Here is a 24,628-nt window from a genome sequence, read left to right as displayed (position 1 = left end):
GTGTTGGTGTCCGACGTGCATGGGTTGGGGCGTGGGGGATGTTTCTTCTCAGTTGTGTGAGCCTGACCATGTCGTGCTGATCGTGGTGCTTGGTTTGTACTCACCAGTCTCTTCTCCTTCGTCAAGGCCGTCTAGGCTCTCTGGGTGTAGTATCACCAGCACCTTCTCCTCCCAATCGGTGTAGGGTATGGGCTCCGGGGGTGTGCCACCGCCAGTAAGATTGGCTCTGGCGTGGTTTTTCGCTCGGATGCCCTTGACCCTGGTCTTAAGGTCATGCCACCGCCTCTGAATGTCGTGCTTGGTCCTCGGCACAGTCCCCGACGCATTCACCCGAGTGACGATCCTGTCCCACATGTGGTTCTTTTGCGCCACGGTCGTCTGCTGGACTTGGGCCCCGAAGATGTTGGGCTCCACACGGATAATTTCATCTACCATTACCCGCAACTCTGTCTCCGTGAATTTGGGGTTTTTTTTGGGTGCCATAGTGTGTGGTGCTCAGTGTGTGAGTTGAGTGAGTTGGGAGGTGCAGGTGTGTGGTGTGTGATGTGTAGGATTTGTGTGGTGGGTGTTTGTGTGGTAGGGTGGTGGGTGGGTGTCTTCTATGTGATTTTATGTGAGTTAGCAGTGTCTCGAATGGCCCTCTTGCTGGCAGCAATGCTGTGGTGCAAGGGATTGTGGTTGTGTGGGGGTGTCTTTTTGTAGTCGTGTCTCAATGGTTGTTGCGAGTCAGGTGGTAGGTGGGCGTGTTGACTTGTGTGCATTATTGGATAATTGGGACGTGTCATGGTGGCTTGTGCTTGGGGGGGGGGCCTTGTCAATGTTCGTATGTTTGCTTAGGACTTGCGGTGCACTTTCATACATTTGTTAGGCGCTAGGGATGTTGTGCGTGTTGGCCTTCCGCCCTGATGCTGTGGTTCTCGTAGCATTGTTTCCGCCGCGGACGTGGATGGCTGTGAGTTCCGTGGTACGGGCGGATTTATCCTAATTGCGGCCACGGAGTATTCTCAGGTATGGCGGTACATGTTTTATTTTCCGCGGTCATTTCCGTCCGCGGCAGTGGTTGTTCATTGGACTCCGTCCGCCGCGGACGGACTTGGTTGTGTTCCGTCCACCGCGGACGGTGTTGGTTGTGATCCGTCCGCCGCGGTCGGAGTTTCGTGACATGAATATCCTAATCCCAACCGCGGTTTCTCCGCGGCGCAGCCGGGAGTAAAATTTCCCCCACCATGGCGGACAGTACCCATTTCCGTCCGCCATCCTAATCGACCCCTTAGTGTCTAGCCTTTGATGAAAAGTAACCTTTCCCATATCAACTTACCAAACTCAAGCAGTCAAGCTTTACACCAGGAAGTGACAGTTTTGAAACTCTGATAGTCTGATCCACTAGTTACAATCATTCCCACTTTATTGTCACAGCTATTGCTTGTAAAAGAATGCTTCTCCTTCCTCACCTCCAAACCTTGGCCTACTCTTCCTTAGTCCATCAAGAGTCCATCTAATTAATTCATATTGACTAAGCAGCTAAATAGTGAACGGTTAACCCTCTATAAATACCTTTGTAGAGTGACTTTAGCATTACTTCAGGGTGCATGGCCTTTCTTGATTCACAGTTCTTATGCTGCCACTGTGCCACAATCCCTTAAAACCTCCACTACCCTTCTCGCTGCTGGCCAGCCCTGACTAGAAGACTGGTTGCCGATACCGAACGCCACTTGCGGGGGCTGAAGTCTCCACCCATAAGCCTTTATGTGTGGACAGACATTTTGCACATAATATCCTGACCTCCTCAGGACATTCTACTTTCCAGCTAATCAAGTATCAATCCACCTCTGGAGAAGAACAGAATGGCAAACTGCATAGCTGTAAAAAAGATCACCCAGGATCCCTGGGTCACATCTGTTGCATGTATGGAGTTCAAATCACCATCTTCCTTTCGAGCATCTTTCTTAATAGCCGCATTGGCCTGGAGTCTCTCATTCCTCAAGAAGCATTGGATTTTGGAATATCTAGTTTGCAGATTCACATTCTTGTTTGACAACCTCAAAGGAAGATAGAAGTTTTGTTGGAGGTGAATAATAAGTACAAGATGTTCCAGTCCGACCTAGACTCAGAATTAATATTTTTTTCCAAAGGCATGGCATCAGTTGGAGTCTTCTTACAACATGGAATGACATATATCACTATTTGGAGGACTGGTTGGTGCGATCTTCACATCCTCCAAATATTGCTGCATATTTGTCAATGTTTTCTCCGCTCTTTAACTTTGGACACTGGTCGACATGTCCATGCTTTCTCTTTTCTTCAGCAGAAAGGATCTGGGCTCCACAATTGACCAGTTAGTCCCTCCAGAATCTTGCTTACACCAATATGTAAACATTTCACACACTCTGAACTAATAGTCAACTGTGTTTTGGTCGAACTAATTGAACACCTTGTAAAACATTTGAAACAGGTTGTGTTCCAGTGGAGATGTTTAACTGCAGAGAGGTGGAAGAAAAGAGAGAGATAGAGACAAATATAGGGCAAGAGAGAGATAGAAAGTGAGGGAGAGAGACAGAGAGGGAGAGATAATGAACAAGAATAAGGGTATGTGTACAGTGGAGGTGTGAGAAAGTGGATTGTTAGTTGGGATCGATAGTTGTCCATCGCAAGAAATAATAACGCTATTCTTGTTGGGTCCAGTAAAGGTTTCAGTAATCTGGACAACCCTTCAGAGCCCTACTTGGCTCATAAACAATACCTCATCTGGATGTGTTGCTTTAATTACAATTTCTTCTCTCCCTGTTTCCAATGAAGGAGCATTTTGCTATCCATGTCCCCTTCTTTTTCTCCACCAGTGGCAGCACAATCATCATCCCTCTGACTTGACAGTAAAGGTAAAATTTGATTTTGAAATGTCTGCGTCTTTAAAAGAATACTCCAAAAAGTAGTAGGAAGTATTGAAGTGAAGGGCTTTGTGTGCTAGAACTGAAATCTTCAGCTGAATTTGTGCTTCATAGGGTAGCCAGTTGAGAGATTTAAGGACTGGTAAAATGTGCTCATTTCATTTGGCGCCAGTAACTAGTCTGGCTGCGGAGTTCATTGAGGCCCTTAGTGGCGTCAAGGCGTATTTGGGAAGGCAACAGAGAGTAGCACTGCCATAGTCTAGTCTTGACAGGACAAGTGCTTGTACCACATGCTTGAAATCATTTTGTGACAGGAAAGGTTTGATATTTCTAAGAGTCCTTATCAAGTGGTTTGCCCCTTTACTAACATTGTTGATGTGATTGTTCATATGCAGGTGCTTGTCCATGGTGATTACGAGCGATTTGGCTGAGTCTATGATAATCGGAGTGCAGTTGAAAGCAGTGAAGTGAGTCAGCCAGAGGTCTAGATTGGGGATGTGTTTCGGAGGGGAGATGAGCAGGAACTCCGTTGGCAGTGTTAAGTAGGAGATGGTTCTTGGTTAACCAATTTTGAGTAGACGTTATGATAGTAATGAGTGAGATGATATTTTCCAGGGATGAAATTTTCAGGTAGAGTTGTGTGTCATCAGTATACATGTGTAAGAAAATTTTTGTTGAGTTTAGTGCGTTAGCAAGCAGTTCCAAGAAGAGGTTGAAGAGGATGGGAGAAAGGGCGGACCCTTGGGGGACCCCCAATGATTACTGGAGAAGGCTGGGAGACGGAGTGGTTTGACTTGAATCTTTGTGATCTGTGCTGGATTAAGGATGAGAACCATTGAAGCACCAAATCTGAGAAACCCATTCTATATTGCAAGATGGATAGGAGGTTGTCATGATTAACTGTCGAAAGTTGAGGAAAGGTCCAAGAGTATCAGTAGGCAAGATTCATTATGATCAAGCATTTTCAAAATGTCATCCATAACGTGTGTGAGGGCCGATTCGGTGCTGTGCCCCCTCTGAAAACTGGATTGATGCTGGTCTAACAGTTGATACTTCTCTACGTGAGCACAAATTTGGGGTTGAACACATTTTTCAGGGAGTTTCGCTAGAGTAGGGATGTTGGAGATGGGATGGAAGTTATTGAGATCAGATTTGTCAGTGTTGTTTTTTTTAGAATAGGTGAGCCCTGAGCTGCTTTTAAGCAGTCCGGGACCATGCCTTTCAATAAGGAAGCATTTACAATTTTCTTCCCGGTAGGGATGAGAGCAAACTTGATCTCTTTGAATATGGTTGTGGGCAATGTGTCACCGAAGTGGTTGGACGGGTTGATAGTCTGGAGAATTTTGTCGATGTCTTTTTCAGTAAATGGGGAAAAGGAGCCCCATGACGCATTGTTCTTAGCGATTAGGAGGGGCGAGTTATATTTTTCAAAGAGGTCAGTGGGTGAGGCTGCAATAGAGGAGGGTAATAGTGTCTTCGTAGAGGCGAGGTCAATAGAAATGAGCTGCGATTTCTCCGTGAAGAAGGCATCAAAATCTTCACAGGAGGGATGGTTGCCAACTGGATCTGAGAGAATTGGAGTAGAAACCGATTGCTGTTTGACCAGTTCGAAAAGTTTCTTGGGACGGTTCGCTGCTTGGTCTAATTGTAGTCTGAAATAGTGGGAAACATCCTTTACGACGCAGTAATGACACCGCAGTGCCATTACAACGCAGGTTTCACAACTCAAGTCGTTACCACGACTTGCGCTGGAGGGCGCTCTAGGACAAGGAATAGTGTAATTTACTATCCAACACCTTCCCTACTGTATGTAGACTGGAGTTGGAATAGTAAATTACACTACACCTTAGTCCAGCGCCCTCCAATGCAAGTCGTCGTAACGACTTGCGTTATAAAACCTGCGTTGTGATGGTCTGCGGTGTTTTATACCGCGTTGTACTATCATACATCCGAAATAGTCAGCCTTAGCTCTGTTGATCAATTTGTTGTAGAGGTTCCTGACCTCTCTCAGAAGTTTTAGTTGGTCCGAGGAGGGATTTAATCGCCAAGAGCATTCAGCTGCTCTAAGGTTGCGACGTTCTGTGTTTAAGTTGTCGTTATACCACGGTTTGGATAAATTGGAGAAGTCATTTTTAAGCTGGAGTGGTACAATGTCATCCATGATGTTGGTAATGGTCGCATTGTAGGCGTCAGTGAGTGTTTGAACCTCGTCCTGGTCGGCTTGAGACGAGAGTTCAGATTTACAGTGGTCAGCGGAATTGCTGAGGTTTACTGATCTGATACAAAATAGTATCTGATACAAAATAGTATGCTTAGGTGTATGGCAATCGCCACCACCATGGCGGAGATCTTGGCACAGAAAAGGCAGGTGGAGCAAAAGTGGAGCTTTCCACCCATAGGGGTACAAATTTCATTTTGCAGTAACAGAGTACCACTTTACGTACTACAAAATGACGTTTCTAAATTTTGTCCAGAGAGTGAGTGGGTTCTACTAGGAGTACACACAATAAAGCTACATTTTCCCTGATAAATAAGTTTATGATACAGGCCACTGTTAAAATAGAAAAAGATTAGTAGCCGCATAAACTATTTTTTTGGGATACATATGAAACTGTTTATTGACAACACACCTTTGGCAATACATTTAGACGTTCGTTATTCACGCTTCATTTAACCTCATCCCTGCGGCGGCTATTCCGCCGCAGCGCTAAGAGGGCAGGGGGGCCGCGCGGCGCGCCCATGCTGGTGACGGAACCGCTCCGTCACCAGCCGCGGTTGAGCTGTGCTCATGACGGAGCGGTTCCGTCATGGCCCTGCCCGCTTAATAGAACGCGCCACGCATGTGCGAAATCAGCGCCGCGCAGGCGCATCGGTCGGGCCATGACGGAACCGCTCCGTCATCAGCACAGCGCCACCATGGCTGATGACGGAGCGGTTCCGTCATCAGCACGGAAAGGGTTAGAGACCACTGCTGTCGAGTTACTGTCCATGTTGCACTGCAAGATGCTCAACAGATCATCCCATGAAAGTTGCAGCCATTTATAAAATTGTTGATGGTTCTACTTCTTTCCCATAACGTAAGATAATCTTACCCCGAAAAGGAGTGTGGCTTCTAGAAATAGTTGCCACTGCGTATATTCGTGCTCACCTTGGTGCTTATAGGCTGTGGGCAAAGCAGATCGGGTAGTAGTTTAATAAATATACATATATGTAATCATTTTCATTATGGGGGTGCATAATTAATACAAGATTAAAACGTTTACGGATTATATGCATCGTTTGTATATTAGTGCATATAAAATGAAATTTCTCCTGCAATGGGTAAACCAAAACTCGTGCGTTTAGCTACTCCATCGGGTGGAGTATGTAGGATGACCAGTCAGTCAGCAACGTGCTTGAAACAACCATACTGCTTTATGTTGCTCGCAGTTCATGCTCTGTTCGTGTCGAAACAAACCAGTGCTTCATTTGAGGCCACCCATCCCACCTGTGAGGAGCTGGATTTGTGCTGCTATAACGAATCAAGCTGAGTGCACCATTCAGTTTTTAACTTCCTAATTCACGTTCCTTCACATTTACAGAGCATTTTAAAATTTTCAATTCTCACATTTTGCTTTTTAAGTATATGTACTTTATTTTTTTTAAACTTTAATTTAGCATTTAGTATGCAAACTCGATGAAGAATGGAATGTTCCAAACTGAGAAAGTGATATACAAAGTGAAAAAGAGGGGCCGTTCCAAGAGCGTGGGGTTAAACTAGAGCTGTTGTCATACATACAAACAACATCAAGCAGCAAGTTAGTGACAAGATATGAGCCACATACAATTAGAGGGAGGGATGTGAGGAAGCATAAATGCCTAAATATCCATATTGTCATTACAGTAAACCAGGTCCTTGCTGACGCGGGATTTCTGGTCTATTGTTACCTTACCAGATCCCAGCTCAGGTCGACTGAATCGTTGGTACCTGTCATTGAGTAAAAGGCAATCCACTTCTAGGTTAATCAAGAAAGAACGTACACCACTCTAAAGAACCACTTACCACTAGAAAAGGTTTAAAAGTTTATTATAAAGCCAAAAGTATCTGGAGATACAAACATCTCAGAATAAGGTTCAAAAGATATATGGGTATCAATATAGAATGCTCTTAATCGGCAAAAGGAAATTATCAAAAATATCTCAAATACCATGAGAGTTGCAAGAATCGCTATGAGTTGCAACTTGAGAGTCATTTACAGAAAGGAAAAGTTCAGGTTAGACTGTCCCTACACTAGACTAAGTGACATCCCTACTTAACAAGATCTTTACCTAAAAAGGTGTCAGCAGTGGTGACTTCCAAAGAAGATCACACACTTCCCTTAGTCTTTGTCTCAAAGTCGAAGTCTTGCAGTTCCCTATCTGCCTACCCATCCGCTCTCTTAGGTTCCTCAGATCATCTGCTCTAACTCCACCCCGGGGTGCTGTCCCTAATACAAAATCACATTTCCAATAGGAACGCCCCTGGAGACGCCTCTTACGTGGTGTAGTTTCTGGCGGCAAATTCCATGCTGGTGCTCCTCGGGACCCTTCATTAAAGTTGACCTTGCTTCCCAGGCTTCTCTCCGACCAGGCGGTACCCCCTAAAATTCCTGAAGACTCCTACAGGCCTGTGCCTGGCGTCTCTGAACAAAAGTCTATTCATCATTTCTGATAAAGCCCCCCTCGCACCTGCAAACAGACACTTTCTCGGTAGGCCCCAAATTCCGGCCTTCCACCATATCTAAAAGTCGTAAACCATGTTACAGACTTTTCGTTCGTGCTCTATGCGACCTCTCCTTAACGAGCACATGCAGATCAAAGAAGCGACTTTATCTATTCAGGCCTACTAGAATTACATGAAACGGGCCTCTGCAATATGCACATTTAATTTCTTTGTTTAAACAGTATTCTAACTAACACACATTACTATAATGTAACACATCTATTTAAAACATTATTTCAATTCTATGATTAATAATACTCTATAGTAAAATGACATTAGAATCCAAGTTACTTAAAAGTGTAGCAGCATCTTTCGTTTCTTGTGAAATGCCATGTGGCCTACACATTTCCATGGTTTGCAGAATTACATTTCTTTTTCACACAGCCCCATAACGTGAGACTCCAACATCATTCTAACATTTCTACACCTCTACATTAGTTTTTCACACTGATATATGTATCCCTATTCTAATTAAACACTCATGTATATATTTTCTCTATATAAGTTTGACATTCTTGTATATTATCTACTAGACTAATACAACGTGCTTGTAAATATGGTGCAGTTCTAAATTTTTCAGATTTGTGCTCTCTCAATCCCCCCTTTGATGACTTACAGTAGTCATCATCATCACAACACCCTCTCTAAAGTATAGAGTATCAAACTGAAGTCGTTGCAACCTTCCCTCGTTTCATCTCCTCTAGAGCCCTCAGACTCCTGTACTGATTCTCCTGCATCGCAGCTAGTTTCCTCCCCTGCTCTCGCATGGACCTCTGCAATCTGTTTGCTCGATACCATTTGTACAGCCTCACCAACCCCCACAAAGTGATTACACAAATCACTATTATGATGATAGGTTTCAATATGTACCAAATGATATTCTTTCCCAGGTTGGCAAACCAACCTCCAACTTTACCCATTGCTTGACCTACTTTTTCCCACACTGTTACCTTAGTCAAATCTTCTATCTCATGGTGTATTTCAGTAATATTTCGAATGTACTTTTCTAGAGGTTTTGAATTGTCTGGAATGTAAGTGCAACATTCCTGGACCTTCAAAGCCTTACAGACTCCGCCCTCTTTGGCCAACAGAACGTCTAGAGCAAGTCGGTTTTGAAGAACCATTGCCCTTATTGATTGCATCTCTCCCTCCACCAGCATTAAAGATCTAGCAGTACTGGCGGATAGTCTATCTACAACTGTTGCCAATCTTCTTATCTTAACATCATTTAGTGCTATTCCCAAAATAGGGAACATAGCACCAAATACATCTCCAACTACCTCCTCAGCGCTTACGCCCCTCCTTCTCCTAGTTTGTTTTCCCCTCTTTTTGGTTTCTAAGTCCTCAGCATGGTATATTTTGGGGAAGACAATAGCTAAATAACATGATCCATACCAATTATCTGGTAGTTTCACGTATGCATTTCTTCCACAAACAAAATACACATTCGGGATCGCCTGCCTTTCCTTCAGGAAATCCTTAGAATAGTACTCTAATTGGAAAGCATGTTCACAACTGACTTCTCCCACAAACACATTCTCATAATATGTTCGACTTCTGTGTATACATAGCTTTCCCCTTTTCTCTCGGTCTAAAGCTATTGGACCACTGCTACCCTTTCTTTGGTGTTCTCTTACTTCCTGGGTCCAATCTGTTTTCCATTGTCCTGAAGCTTTTAGGATCTTTTGTCTTCTATATCGATCATCCACCTGCCCTATAAACTTTTTCTCAATTTCGGATACTTTACAAGTCAAATTATTTCTTCGGGCATGTGAAGTATCTAAAGTTCTCCATGGAAGGAAAAACTTCTGTAACCTGTCTTCACACTTATAATAATCCCACTTATTTAGGTGTTTATAATTCGGCACCTCTGGCAATACCGAATCGAAGTTCGAGAAGTAATACTCAAACCCCTCACGTTCATAAAATATGCTCAGCAATAAACTACATGATATTCCATAAGTCAATGGAAAATGGTGATATCTGATGCCTTCATCTACAGAAGCTGGCAACTGCATACAGACGTAGCAGTTCTTCGCCTCCATGACATCAATATATTCATAAAGCAATTTGGCATAAGCATTTGTTTTAAAATTCCCCTGTGATTCATCTGCATGTAATCTTTTTATTTCAGCATCTAACAAAGCTTTCTCCTTCGCTGTGTTTTCCCCCTGTTTGCCAATCGTAGGAGACTTCTGTGTTGATGCACTTTTTGCTTCCTTTTCTGCTTTCACATCATTTTCATGTCCCACTACATATGATACAGTAACCATTAAAACTATAAGAGAAATCACTACCACTAAAAGTGTGCCTATTATGCATTTTGTCCTGCGGTTCGGGTTGCCAGCCTCCATGGTCTCAAGACAGTGTAGTTCTGGTTTTCTTTCACAATACAAGTCTCTTTTCTTTGCTTCTCCAATCTTTCGAACCACACCTGGAAGCTGAAAATCCCCTCCGCAAAACAGTCTCTAAGTTCTGTAGCAATAGACAACCTTAGTCCTTCTCCATCCTCTAAAATGGAAATCCCTAATTTCTTCTTCTTCTTCTTGGTACTAGGTTATCTCTCAATCTGTATTTACAAAGTTCTTTGCAAAGTCTTTAGTAATCCGAAACTATGCGTGTTCCAAGAACTTCCACCACTTGCTCAAATATTTCCATACGAAGAAGGATTCCCTCAAGTATTGGACACCTTGAACAACAACATGGAAATTCAACTGTCTCTAGAATCAATTTTCTTATTCCGCTCAGGAGAGGAGGATAGACGATGTTAAGTGTCAGCAGTCTCTCGACCTCCACTCCTGGTACCACCAACTCTACTTCCACTGTTATGAAGGGGTCAGTTCTGGTCAGGGTCACTTTCCTCACCCTCCCAGTTCTGCGTCCCGCTGAGGACATCTGTAGCGAGGTAGGTCCACTCGGGAGTAGCGTATCTTCTGCAAGGCACTCGCACCCTCCTTGACCTTCTCGGACCTTCCTGCTCTTGTCCTTGTGCACTTTCTTCTGGATCTGAGTCTTCGGATATAGGAGCAAGAGTTTCCTCTCGAGCTGGCTTCAAGCTTGGCCTCCTTTTTCTTTCAGGCCAGGTAGCTGCTCCACGCCTTGTTCTCCTATCTCTTGTCCGTTCACTCAGTTCTTGATCACTCTGAATTTGTTCTGTCTCTGAGTTGGTTTCGCAACAGCTTTCTCCTTCCGTGGCAACTTCGGTTTCACTGCCGTCCTGCCTTTCTTCGTCTTCTGTGACACTCCCAACTTCTTCAGACACCCCCACAGCTTGACCGATCCCCTCTTGTGATTCTTCTTCCACTACTGGATTTTCGTCTGTGAGAGGAGCTGTTTCTTCAAGAGGTGCGGGAACTCTTCGAGTATGGGAAGCGTGGATCCAATTTGGCAGTCCTCCGCACTTCACGGCAGTGTTCGTGGTTAAGATTATCTGGTAAGGCCCCTTCCAGCGCACGTCCAAACAGTTCTTCCGGACGTGCTTCTTCACCAGCACCCAGTCTCCTGGGCACAGGTCGTGGCACTGATTTCTGGAAGGTGGAACTTCTGCGGCCTGTACCTGAAGAGACACAGAATGAATGGCGTCAGACAACCCCTTGCAATAATCCAGGATCAGGTCATCTGTAATGTTCAGTAATGCAGTTGTTGGGACCGTTGGAAGTCTCATTGCCCTCCCCATCAGCACCTCGTGTGGAGAGAGACCTGTCCTCCTGTCGGGTGTGCTACGCATACTCATAAGGACCAAAGGAAGAGCATCAGGCCAACTTAAGGAAGTTGATGAACACACTTTAGCCAGTCGACATTTCAACGTCCCATTTATCTGCTCCACGATACCTGAAGCCTCTGGTCGATAGCTACAATGCAATTTCTGATCAATGTTCAATGCAGAGCAAAGCATCTTCACAACTTCGCTGTTAAAATGTGTCCCTCTGTCCGATTCCAGAGAGGCAGGCACCCCGAAGCGCGGTATCAACTCTCTAAGCAACAACTTTGCTACTGTGAGTGTATCGCACCTGCGTGTAGGGTATGCTTCTGTAGTGTAGCTCCTATTTTCCCAATAGGCTCTGCGCATTGGAATAATACCTACAGCAGTAAAGGCCTAGACCAGACGTTAACTAGGTCTACTACTGTCGATACTAGACTTAATTTTTGGGTTTGCCAGCTCAGCTCAGAGTTCGCTAGAAACTTTCTCGAATGTTCAAGGAAGGATTAACTCCCCTGATTAGACAAGAAGGGATTTAGTTTCTGACAACCATAGAACATGACAACTTTGCTCTCCCCTAATCAAGAGTCAATCTCAAGAGTCGTGTGAGCACAAGGCAATTATTTTACTCAGTCAGTACGTGCATTCTTAGTCTCATCAGAATGTAGAGAAAAGGAAGAGACGGGCGTGTTCAATAAAAGGTGTTATTTATTGATCAGTCTCTTTTCTCATACATGAGAAATGGATCGATATTATTGCAATACTTATAGTTAAGTAAATTTAAAGCAATAGTATAAAATAATACTGTAAAAACATTGATATGGTTTCTGAGCCATATGATGTTTTAAAATGATTAAAATATATTTACATACACATATACATTTGACTAAACGTACTCAACTGGTGTTTCTAAATACGCCTACCCCGTGTACCTGACCTAAGTCTAATGCGTGGGCGGGAATAGAAAGTTACAGTTTAAGTTAAGTTTGTTTTTGCCAAGTGAATAACTAAGGAATTCTCTGTGAGGGGTTATTCAGTTCTGTACCTGGAATTTAGGATGAATGAGGAATGGTATCTCGTTCTCTGCTCTCGATATTCCAGGCTGCCTGCGAGGGCTGCCCAGAAGCGCCGGTGCTGGGTCTCTCGGCTTGAGATAGCAGCGCGTCTCTCAGCGCGTCAGGAAGGCGGGGCTGCTGCCAGCGGGGTCTGCTTCTGCTCTCGGCTTCGGCAAGTATGGCTGCTCCGTCTTGTCACCACGCGTGTGTTTGCATAGGGCAAGGTCGGCAATATTTATACCTTAAAGGTGCCGAGATTGACGTAAGGATGGACATAGGTACGTCAATAAAGATGTCATACGACTTGCTCGTTAGCACATTCTTTTGCAAAAGTTCTCTGTGAAATCAAAACAATGGCCGCACGGATTATCCAGGTTGTCATAGGTTTGATTTGTTATGAGAACGTCGTATGCCTTATCAGGGGCTGGAGGAATGTCGCTTGTCTAATTAGATCTCAAGCGTTATGACCTAATCAGATAACACGTTCCTGTGCCGTAGTGTGACTGCGTCAGATAACGGTATCTGCATCATGGGGGCTGTTCTTGCCTCATGGGCTGACTGTTAGTTAACTAGCTAGTTAGTTTAACCAGAATAGGGTCAGGAATAGGGGGATCGATTCAGGACCTATAGAAATACACGACACTTCAACCCATCTGGAAAATATGCATACTACCACCAGAACATACCTAAGGCGGTTGACTTTTGGCATTTCAATAAAATCTAATTGCATTCTGTTGAAAGGCCCCCCAGACCTCCCAATGTGACTCAGTGTAACTGGTGTTCTTTTCCCTATGTTCAACTGCTGACAAGTAACACATCGCTTACACACTGCTTCTGCTGCAATCCTAAATTTTGGGCAATACCAAGTCTGCCTGAACACCCTCAGCATGGCATCTCTTCCTAAATGCACTGGACCATGTATCTGTCGTGCCATTGGGCTCGCTAACTCCTCAGGTAACACTGCCCTTCCATCTGCTGAAACCCAAAAATCCATTTCGCTTCTCACACACCCTGCTGTTTCCAAGCCTGCTTCTCAGATTCTGGTGCATTGTCTTGCATTTGTTTCAAATCTTCCCAAGTATCAACCGTTTCTAACATCATGCTTAATTCTGTCCTTTCCTGAGCCCCACCTACTTCCACCTCCGGGAAAGAATAACCATGCTCCGCACAATAGCGGGCAACTTCGTCTGCATATCTATTTCCTTGTGACACAAAATCTGTATTTTTCGTATGAGCTACACATTTTACAACCGCGATTGCAGTTGGACCCTGTAATGCTTCTAACAACAGCCGCACAAATTCTCCATTTCTGATTGGCGAACCAGAGGAGGTCATGTAACCCCTCTGAGACCACAATTGCCCGAAATCATGAACTACACCGAAACCATATTGGCTATCAGTATATTCGGTGACTCTAATTTTCTTGCCTGCTGTACAGGCACGTGTCAATGCAACGATTTCTGCTACCTGTGCGGAGTGTCCTCCTTCCAGGCAAGCGGCTTCCACAACTCCAGTAATGGTGCAAACAGCATAAGCTGCTCTCAACCGACCAGTATCATCTCTTAAACATGAACCATCGACAAAGTAAATTTCATCGGGGTCGATCAATGGTTCATCCACAATATCTGGTCTTGGCTTCGTACATAGTTCAGTCACATCAAGGCAATCGTGATCTTCACAGTCTTCGCTTTCAATGTCATTAGGGAGTGGCATCAGTGTAGCAGGATTCAAGACAGAGCACCTCTTAAGGGTCACGTTCTCCGCAGCAAGAATAACTTGCTCATAGCGCGTGAGCCTACTGTTAGTCAAGTGCTGGGTCTTGGTCCTGGTCATTAACAGTTCCACAGAATGAGGTACATACACCACTAACTGGTGTCCCATCACAATGCTTTCGCAACGCTCAATGCTGACACCTGTTGCAGCAACGGATTTGAGACATCCGGGCAACGCTGCGGCTACTGGATCTAAGGTAGCCGAAAAGTAAGCAACTGGTCTACGGGCATTTCCATGGACTTGCACTAAAACTGACAAAGCACAGCCCTCCCTTTCGCAGCAATAGAGGGAAAATGGCCTCTCATAGTCCGGCATCCCCAGAGCCGGAGCACGACACAAGTCATCTCTCAGCTGTAGGAACGCCATCAAGCACTCATTGTCCCATGGTACCGGATCGCTCACCTCCTTGTGCGTCAGTTTCTGTAAGGGTTTTGCTTTCAGTGAAAAGTTAGCTATCCACTGTCGGCAATAACCAACCATTCCTAGAAACATCCTGACTTCTCTCTGTGTTGTAGGCGAGTTCATCTTCATGATTGCCTCTATTCTATCTGGTGACACCTTGCGCTTTCCTTTTTCTATCCGGTGACCCAAGTACTGTACTTCTGTCAGACAGTACTGCAATTTGTTCGGGGATACCTTGTGTCCATTTTCAGCTAAATGGTTCAGCAAGGCGATGGTATCTGTCTTACAAGCCTCTTCTGTTTCTGACGCAACAAGTAGGTCGTCTATGTACTGGACCAGAACCGAATTCTGTGGCAGCACTAGACTTTCAAGGTTCTTTTTCAACAGCTGGTTGAAGATTGAAGGGCTATCTGTGAACCCTTGTGGGATTCTACACCATGTTAAGACGCGACTCTCCATTTTAAAAGCGAAGAGATACTGGCTCTCTTCGTCTAATGGGATTGAAAAGAAAGCCTGACAAAGATCTATCACTGTGAACCACTCAGCTTGGAATGGTGTCTGAAACAGTATCACTGATGGATTCGGTACCACTGGACAACATGAAACAACAATGTTATTAATTTTCCGAAGGTCCTGTACTATCCTAAATTTCCCACTAGGTTTCTGCAAACCCATAATCGGGGAGTTGCATGGGCTTCCCACGATTTCCTTCATTATTCCCTGTTTAATCATAGAGTCGATCACGGGTTTTATTCCTGCAATCATCTCTTGAGACAGCTTGTATTGTGGCGTTCTTGGATAATCAACATTTGGTTACACTATGATCTTCACTGGCTCTACCCCTTTGACCAATCCTATCTCTTCTCCTGTAAAATCCCATACTTCTGATGATACTGCCTCGCGTAAGTCCCAAGGAAGGTCCTCCACAGTCAGAGTGGGATACAGTTCTATGCATGTTCTTGAATTCACAATTTTGAAGGTAGCGTCATCATCTGTCGTCTCTACCTCTACTCCCTGTGGTGTGCAGTATATGGTACAGTTCAGCTTGCACAATAAGTCCCTTCCTAACAGACACACAGGACTAGAATCGCACACCACAAACTGATGTTCATTCATGTAGTTTCCGATCTTCACTGACACTGGTTCCGTCAAAGGGCTAGTCATTCTCTTGTTTGCGACTCCTACCACCTGAATCGTTTCCCCCGACATTGGTAGATCCGGAACCACTGCTGATCTCAAAGTTGATCGAGTAGCTCCGGTATCCACCAAGAATGTTGTGGGACACCCTGCCACTTCTGCCTCTAGAAATGGTCCTCTTTGATCCACTTCCAGAACTGCCCCGAGGGTGCAGTCCTCTTCTTTGCTTACACATTGTCCTGTCAATGGATCAATGTAGTAACATTTTTCTTCGTCTACGAAAAGAGGCATTTGTCTAAAAACCTTTTCCCCAGTCGAAATCTTTGGTGGCTGCGGAAACTGAGCTCGTGGAGCCGAAGTCCCCCCTTTGGCCACCTTGATTCTCGGCACTGGCACCCCTTGAACTGGAACCTCTGGAACCTCCTCCTCTACTTCTAGTTCTCCGTTTTCAGGGTTATAGGGACACTCGCGTCTCCAATGTCCCACCTGATGACACTGGTGGCACTTTGTCGTTTTCTTCAACGTAGCAAGGTCTATTCTAGGTCTCGGGTTTTCCTCGCTGTCTCTATTCTGTCCGTTTGGTTTTCGTCCCATTGTCCCTGTTCCCTGTTGGCGCTGTCCACCCTTTCCAGCTGACTGCATCTGTACTACCATCAGCTTCTCTTTTAGCTTCTTTGCTTTGGAATCTATTTCGTCACTGCAGTACCTTGCATACCTCAAAATCTCATCTAATGGTCTGTTTTGCCAACAAATTAAATGTTGCTGAATCATCAAACAAATATCAGGTCTCAACCCCAAAACAAACTTTGACACAAACTGCCCTATGTCCTTGGGGTCCATTACATCGAGTCCACTGTATTGTTTGAATGTTTTCAAGAATCTCTCATAAAACTCATGAACTGTCTCCTTGGGTTCCTGTCTTGTTCGGTCTATTTTTACCCAATCTATGTCTTGTGGTGGGACCTTTTCCTTCAACCAGGTGATTACTCTTTCATATTTCAACATTACAGTTTCAGACGGTCCATTTGTAGCAGCATTCCTTTCTGGTTCTACAGTTGGCCACTCGACACTAGTCTTGCATGCTGTCCACAAATCTCCTGGCACCACAATGTCAAACAAGGTGTTCAAATCAATCCACAATACCTTTGAGATTTTCACAAACCTTTCTACCTGCTTGTACCACTCAACGGGATTGTCCCTTAACTTCGGAAATGAATTGGTAAATGCAGCCAAATCTCCTCTACTCCAGGGCACATGTACATAGTTCCCATTCGATATTTCTCTCAAAGGAAATGCCTCCATCTGCATTACCCTTCTTTCCGGAGACATCACACTCGTGCTCCGCCTGACAGTACCCCTTTTGGACCACCTCTCTTCCCATTTGTCCAGATCTCTCCACGCTCTTATTCCTGTTATCAGCTCCCTTATGTGTGTCTTTAATCCTGTAGTTCTCTTCTCATCTAAGTCTTGGTCTGAATACTGCAACCTATGGTTACTCTGTAATGTCTTTGTTCTGGACAAGTCCACCATATACTTCTCTGCCAGTTCAGACAGTTTCTCATGAATTGCTCTTGCCTTTCGGGTAATATCCTTTGCTATAAACAGTAACTCATCTTGTTCGTATAGGTCAATCCTTTCTAAGGCTAACGTCCCATCTATTATCTCGTCCAGATCATTTTTTAAACTAGTGACATCAAGTCTTCTGGCCTTTACTGCAGCTTTCAGTATGCTAGCTCTAGGGGGTCCATTCCCATCTCTCCCATCCCAGCTCCGAGTCCTACGTCTAGGCTCAGGCGAGTTATGGGGAGTCCTCCCATGTTCCCATCTCTCCAGGTCCCATGCAGTTCCATCCTCTCTGGGTGTGTGGTGAAACACTTTCCCATTTCTCATAATCCCACAAGTCCCATCCTGCATGGTTTCCCTAGATGTATGGTAAGACATTCCGTTATTCCCCCTTTCTTCATCATTTGCCGGTGGTCTCTGATCTCTCGACCCATGGCAAGATCCTTCACTGTTCCCCATGCTCCCACGACTCCAGTGCTGTACATTATCATCAGGTGCGTGGTGAGTACATCTAAACCTATCCCTGTATTCTTGTGTCCTTCGGTCTCCCTCACTTGTTATGAGACGGGACGTCTCTCCACATCCTGTACTTCTCTCACGTCTCTCTTGCTCATTCCCACCGGCAGTATGACGTATAACTCCTCTACCCTCCGGACTGTTACCATCCCACTCCTGACTGCTTGCGCTAGCCCCGCAGTGAGACAATGTTCCATTGCTTCGACTTCCCCAATCAGCCTCTGTTCTTGACCTGTGGGCTGGTACTTCTGTGGACCCATCCCATTCTCTCAAGTCAGCTCTCAGCTCCTTAAAGGATTTCGGCCGTGGTCCCCTCAGGTCCATCGGTCCTCTCTGGCCCCCCTGTTCTGCTGCGGAACCCTCTGCTGAATCAAATGGGGTGCTCCACGTCACTGGTCCTGGCAATTGCCTCCAGGCATTTGTCATGTTATTTCTCCTTTCCATTTCAGCTCTCTCTCTATCTAACCTCATCTGTTCTTCCTCTCTGTCTCTCTCGGGGTTGTAAATCGATACTATAGGACCTATGGTAACGGGTACTTGTAGAGCGTCTGGCAACCCGTAAGACTCAACCCTCTCTGTTTCTGGCACCTTCTGCACCACAAACCTTCCGACTACACTCTGTACTGTACTAGGCTGAGGTGTCTCCTCACCTTTGGTCGGTGTCCACTCCGATATAGGGAGTGGTATATACCCCTCTATGGCAGCCCCATCATCCCTTGCGAGTCCCCTATCCTCCATTCTCCCAACGTTCGGAGGCGGTCTATCTATCAGCAACCTATTTATCAAGTTGTCCTCCGACTCTCTCTCCTCATCCTCTTCCATGAGCCTCTGTTCTCCTGTCTCCTCTCTCACTGGGTATAACTTATCCACCTCAATAGCCTGTACCCTCCATCTCTTGGCGTCCGCATCCCATTGGGCATCTCGCACTGCCCTTACTGATCGCTTCAACCTTTCTTGGCGCCTGTTCAGATTTCTGTTGTGTGCCGCCCTAAGCCACGCATTAAGGGCCTCAAACTGTGTTGGTCTAGGCGGAGGATTCAATGAGGACATAATTGATTTCAGCCGATGTAACGCCTCTAACGTGAACGTTCCATACTTAGGAAACGTCAGTTCCTCATTCCCTTCCGAAATCTTATTCCATTCACTAATCCATAGTATCGTATGCAAGCCAACATTCGCTGCCATATAGTAAGCTGGTGTACCCTCTGGCGGTGCCTCTTCCCCGTAATAAGAGTTCCTTCTTTTTCTCTTAAAAATCCCTCTCAAACATTTAAAACACTTCATGTTCAAAACCTACAAAATGTCTATTTTTCTCCGCGTCTGTTTACTTCCTGATGACAATCCACCAATCTCAGCACGGTTCTTGCTAACTGCCCTATCAGAACGCGGCTTTTCACTGACGTCACACCAACCGCCCTATCACGGCACGGCTTCTCACTAACCGGCCTATCTCAGCGTGACTCTCGCTGACGTCACTCGTCCCCCTTCGCAGCAGTTCCCCTCCTTTCTCAGCTCGTCTCCGCGGTCATGCATGCGTCCCATTCATACCCCGAAAAATGATTACTTCCGTCCAAGCGATCACTTTTCTTTGACTGTACGCCCACAGTCTATCTGTAATTGTCGCCTTAACTGACGAAATGTCTTTCCGTTTACGTCCAGACAATCGCCTTCTCTGATAGGTTACTTACACACAGTAACTTTCGACCTGCGTCCGTTACTCACACATACACTCTTGCGTTCCCCCTATCTCGGTCCTGCGGCGGTCAATGGTACCTCATGACCTCCTTACTCTGGTCGACAATTACTCTGGATGTTCGATACACCCGAACCACTTAAGCTCTACCCCGAACTTAAGATTTTACCAGGTTGCGCGCGCTCACAACCTTCTCACAATCACACTACAGGCATTCAACTCCGCATGACATTACAATACAAATACAACACAAAACCGCAATCTGTTCACGCATGACCCTTTTTATACTCACTCTCGTCCGATACTGCTGCTTTTCTCTCTCCGTCAGTGCCTTCTTCGGCAGGCCACCTCTCGAACTCTAGGGACCTTGGGGTAAACTAACCTAGCCTAGATTACCTTCCTCAAGAAGATAACCATCCTCACTCTGCTACCAACTGCTGACGCGGGATTTCTGGTCTATTGTTACCTTACCAGATCCCAGCTCAGGTCGACTGAATCGTTGGTACCTGTCATTGAGTAAAAGGCAATCCACTTCTAGGTTAATCAAGAAAGAACGTACACCACTCTAAAGAACCACTTACCACTAGAAAAGGTTTTAAAGTTTATTATAAAGCCAAAAGTATCTGGAGTTACAAACATCTCAGAATAAGGTTCAAAAGATATACGGGTATCAATATAAAAAGATATTCTCTGAATGCTCCTAATCGACAAAAGGAAATTATCAAAAATATCTCAAATACCATGAGAGTTGCAAGAATCGCTATGAGTTGCAACTTGAGAGTCATTTACAGAAAGGAAAAGTTCAGGTTAGACTGTCCCTACACTAGACTAAGTGACATCCCTACTTAACAAGATCTTTACCTAAAAAGGTGTCAGCAGTGGTGACTTCCAAAGAAGATCACACACTTCCCTTAGTCTTTGTCTCAAAGTCGAAGTCTTGCAGTTCCCTATCTGCCTACCCATCCGCTCTCTTAGGTTCCTCAGATCATCTGCTCTAACTCCACCCCGGGGTGCTGTCCCTAATACAAAATCACATTTCCAATAGGAACGCCCCTGGAGACGCCTCTCACGTGGTGTAGTTTCTGGCGGCAAATTCCATGCTGGTGCTCCTCGGGACCCTTCATTAAAGTTGACCTTGCTTCCCAGGCTTCTCTCCGACCAGGCGGTACCCCCTAAAATTCCTGAAGACTCCTACAGGCCTGTGCCTGGCGTCTCTGAACAAAAGTCTATTCATCATTTCTGATAAAGCCCCCCTCGCACCTGCAAACAGACACTTTCTCAGTAGGCCCCAAATTCCGGCCTTCCACCATATCTAAAAGTCGTAAACCATGTTACAGACTTTTCGTTCGTGCTCTATGCGACCTCTCCTTAACGAGCACATGCAGATCAAAGAAGCGACTTTATCTATTCAGGCCTACTAGAATTACATGAAACGGGCCTCTGCAATATGCACATTTAATTTCTTTGTTTAAACAGTATTCTAACTAACACACATTACTATAATGTAACACATCTATTTAAAACATTATTTCAATTCTATGATTAATAATACTCTATAGTAAAATGACATTAGAATCCAAGTTACTTAAAAGTGTAGCAGCATCTTTCGTTTCTTGTGAAATGCCATGTGGCCTACACATTTCCATGGTTTGCAGAATTACATTTCTTTTTCACACAGCCCCATAACGTGAGACTCCAACATCATTCTAACATTTCTACACCTCTACATTAGTTTTTCACACTGATATATGCATCCCTATTCTAATTAAACACTCATGTATATATTTTCTCTATATAAGTTTGACATTCTTGTATATTATCTACTAGACTAATACAACGTGCTTGTAAATATGGTGCACTTCTACATTTTTCAGAGTTGTGCTCTCTCATCCTTAATCAAATCTGCATCCTTAGGGAGGAGGTCTCAACCCCATCTCATGGCAACCCTGTGCTTGGCAAGGAGAAGAGCTAACGCTGTTCATCGCCCTGACCAGGGCCGGACTAGGAATCCAAAGCAGCTCTGGCCACTTTGTAGGACCAGCCCAGGAGGAGCTGGGGGTGGAGGGGGCAGGGGTAATTTGGGGTGCAAGGGAGAAGCACAGCTGCTTTTGGTACTGGTGGCCGATATTGCAGCACCGCTGCAAAACTGGCCCCCAATAACATAAAACTGGCCCACACTGCTGAAAAAACAGCCCCACCCTTCTAGCCCCCCGGGAAAACGCCTGAGGCCGCTACAGCCAGTCCGGCCCTGGTCCTGAGGGCTTCAGAACATCCTTATCGTAGCGTAAATGGAGTTTGGACAAGAGAGGGGGCAGGGGAGCCATAATTTCAGGAAGTATCTTGAATATCCCGCTAAGAATGAGAAGGTGGGTGGGCAAGACCATGCCATACGGCAGTAGTTAGCCCCTGTGCAGTGGCATTGAGAACAACTGGGATTTGTGGTAAGGCCTAATGGCGTGCAGCCGAGCTGGTGTGTAGTGCATCCTATGTAAGTATTTAAAATTAATTAATCTGTATCTGCTGTTAAGTGATGTTCTCTGGAGCGGCTGACAGCGGTTTGTCCATGTGGCATCATTTAGCGTTGTGGTTAGATCCGGCTCTCACTTCTCCCTCGAGGAGGATTCAGGCTGCTTGGATGATTCTGTAGAGTGTCACTCAGCCTCTACCGCAGGGGATATGATGCATTATGCAATTTGAGGCTGGGCATGGCCACGGATGCCAATAAAAGGGTTGTAGACCAGCCGCAGCCTGTCTATACTGGTGAAGGGGTCACACCCCCTCAACTTCTTCAGAGGAGAAGAGTGTCCGTCATGCTGAGCAAAGGTCAGTCTGATAAACACTTGTTCAGGTCAGGCAGCTTGGACCTAGACATGCACTGAATGAGCAGTCTCCAGGCTGACTGAGCTGAACTTTGCCAGGCTGAGGTTTCACAGCCCTGTGAGCGTGACCCCCTCAGCCTGGCAACCGTTCCTTGCAGCCCTCCCCCTCATGAGCTGATTGCCTCAGACCTGGGCGCTTCACTTTTAGACCTGCTGTGCCCATGGTTGTGTAAATCAGTGATACATTATGACAGATTGGGGTGGGGTCAGTGGTTTCACTGACCCCATCCCACTTTTTGACGGGACTGCTGCCTTCCCTCATTCTCTGACCTAAGGTCAGCCAATGAGGGAAGGTAGCAGTCCCAAGTCTCCTGGGACCTCCAAGGATTTCTGCTCCAGGATCTGCTGGACAGGTAGGTAAGTGTTATGGTTTTGAATGTTTGGCGCATGTGTGTGTGTGTATAAATGTATACATTTGTTGATAGTGTGTGAATGGGTGTGTGTGCGCATGTGTGAATGCATGGGTGTGAGTGAATATGTATATATGTATATGTGTTTGTAGCCTGCCCCACCTGCCAAAATTACCGGGCGCCACTGTTGCAGACACATCCATACCAGAGTACCAGAGTGTTCCATGTATTGTTATTACTGACAGAGGCACCGAGTGGCCTGCATCTGGCAGGTCTACCCACAGGGGTACCACATTGGTGACTCGGGCAGACCTCCGACTGCCCTCGCTCTGTCACTTGTGCTGGTGAGTGCTGCCTAACGGTGCTCCCTAATCTCGGTACTGGGGTGAATGTATGAGATTGTTTTGCATTCTGTCCATCAATTGTTTTTTTTGCCTGCCATGCTCCAGCAAGCGCTCTCCTACATTGGTGGCACGAACGCTCTGCTTGCAGTGGGTGCAGCTCTCCTTCCCACATGACCTGTTGGTGCCTCCTGCCTCACTTGGACCGGCCCCTGCAGCTCGGCTCCAGCACAGGTGTGCCACGACCTGCCAGCTCCCAGCTAATCCCAATTGACAGTGGAGCCGCACTGCATTGATGATTGTTGCCCCCATGTCCTGGGAGAATTAGGCAGAAACATGCTGTGGGAGCAGCCCCTTGGGGTGGGTCGATAACACTGCAGGTGTATGGCCTTCCCCTGTCTGCTGCTCTTCTGCCTATAAGTTGGTGTCTGAGGCAAGTATTCACACCTCCATTGCAGTGCTCCCCCCGTTTAGTGAGCTGATGGACCCTGCAAAAGCTGTCCCCCTTTGGAATACATGGGTAGGGAGACTCAACAGTATTTTTGCAACATGATGGAAACCAAAGGTGGTGTAAAAAGGTATTTGCTGCTGCACTTCAGGGGAAGAGGAGGTTTACTCAGTGTTTGAGAACCTCCTTGGAAAAGATGAAGACAATCACTATGAGGCTGCCTTGGTGGAACTCAAAGCAAATTACGACCCACAGCTAAACCCAGATTTTGAGTGGTTTAAGCTTTATCAGGCAAGACATCTTGACAAATAAATAATCAACAGCTTCCATGCATGGCTCAGGGCACTAAAGATCATTGTAATTAATGATGATTAGCCAAAAGAGGTCAGGGCACAACTGATTCATGAGTGTCACTCATGTGCATTACGTCGCCTAATTCTGTACCAACCAGGCATGAAACTAAAGGCCATTCTCGTATTGGCAAGGTCACACAACCTCTCCAACAGCCAAACAGCAGCAACAATCTAGGGATTAAGGCAAAATGGCTTGCACTACTATTAGAGTACCACAACTAAGTCAGTATTGAAGGTGCTAGAACCTGGAGCGTAATCCCTATACGGTCCTAACAGGGAATAGAGAAAACTCTAGTTCCTTAACAACATACACCTGAGATTTGGTCTGCACCCTTCAAAATTCAATTCCTTATTACAAACTACAAAAAAGTGTTTTATAATAGCAACCCTTAGTAGATACAGAGTATTTCATGTGTTTTCCCAAAGAAACAGCAAACGAAGAATCTTCACTTCAATTCAGTTCTTTATTCAGTTTTCTTAAAATTGCAGAAAGCCAGATAGCCAACGCGTTTTGTCCATGACCAGACTTCTTCAGGGCTATACATAGTGCAAAATACAAAAATACATATTTACAAAGTGCTATTTACAAACATATAAAAAACTATTTAGCTATAGTCCAAGAACCAGAACTTAACAAGGTTATTTATGTTTCTATTTAAGATTGCTTGTGAAAACATTCTAGACTGGCATTAATGACAATGTAGACCTCAACCTTCATATTTTTTACAAATATTTATATTCTAGAGGATATATAGTCGGATAAGTACACGATGACACTATTTCACATATTCT

The sequence above is a fragment of the Lissotriton helveticus genome, chromosome 4_2, assembly GCF_964261635.1.
Source record: "Lissotriton helveticus chromosome 4_2, aLisHel1.1, whole genome shotgun sequence".
NCBI lineage: Eukaryota > Metazoa > Chordata > Amphibia > Caudata > Salamandridae > Lissotriton > Lissotriton helveticus.
The sequence above is the reverse complement of the archived record's forward strand: the minus strand, read 5'-3'. Positions refer to the sequence as shown.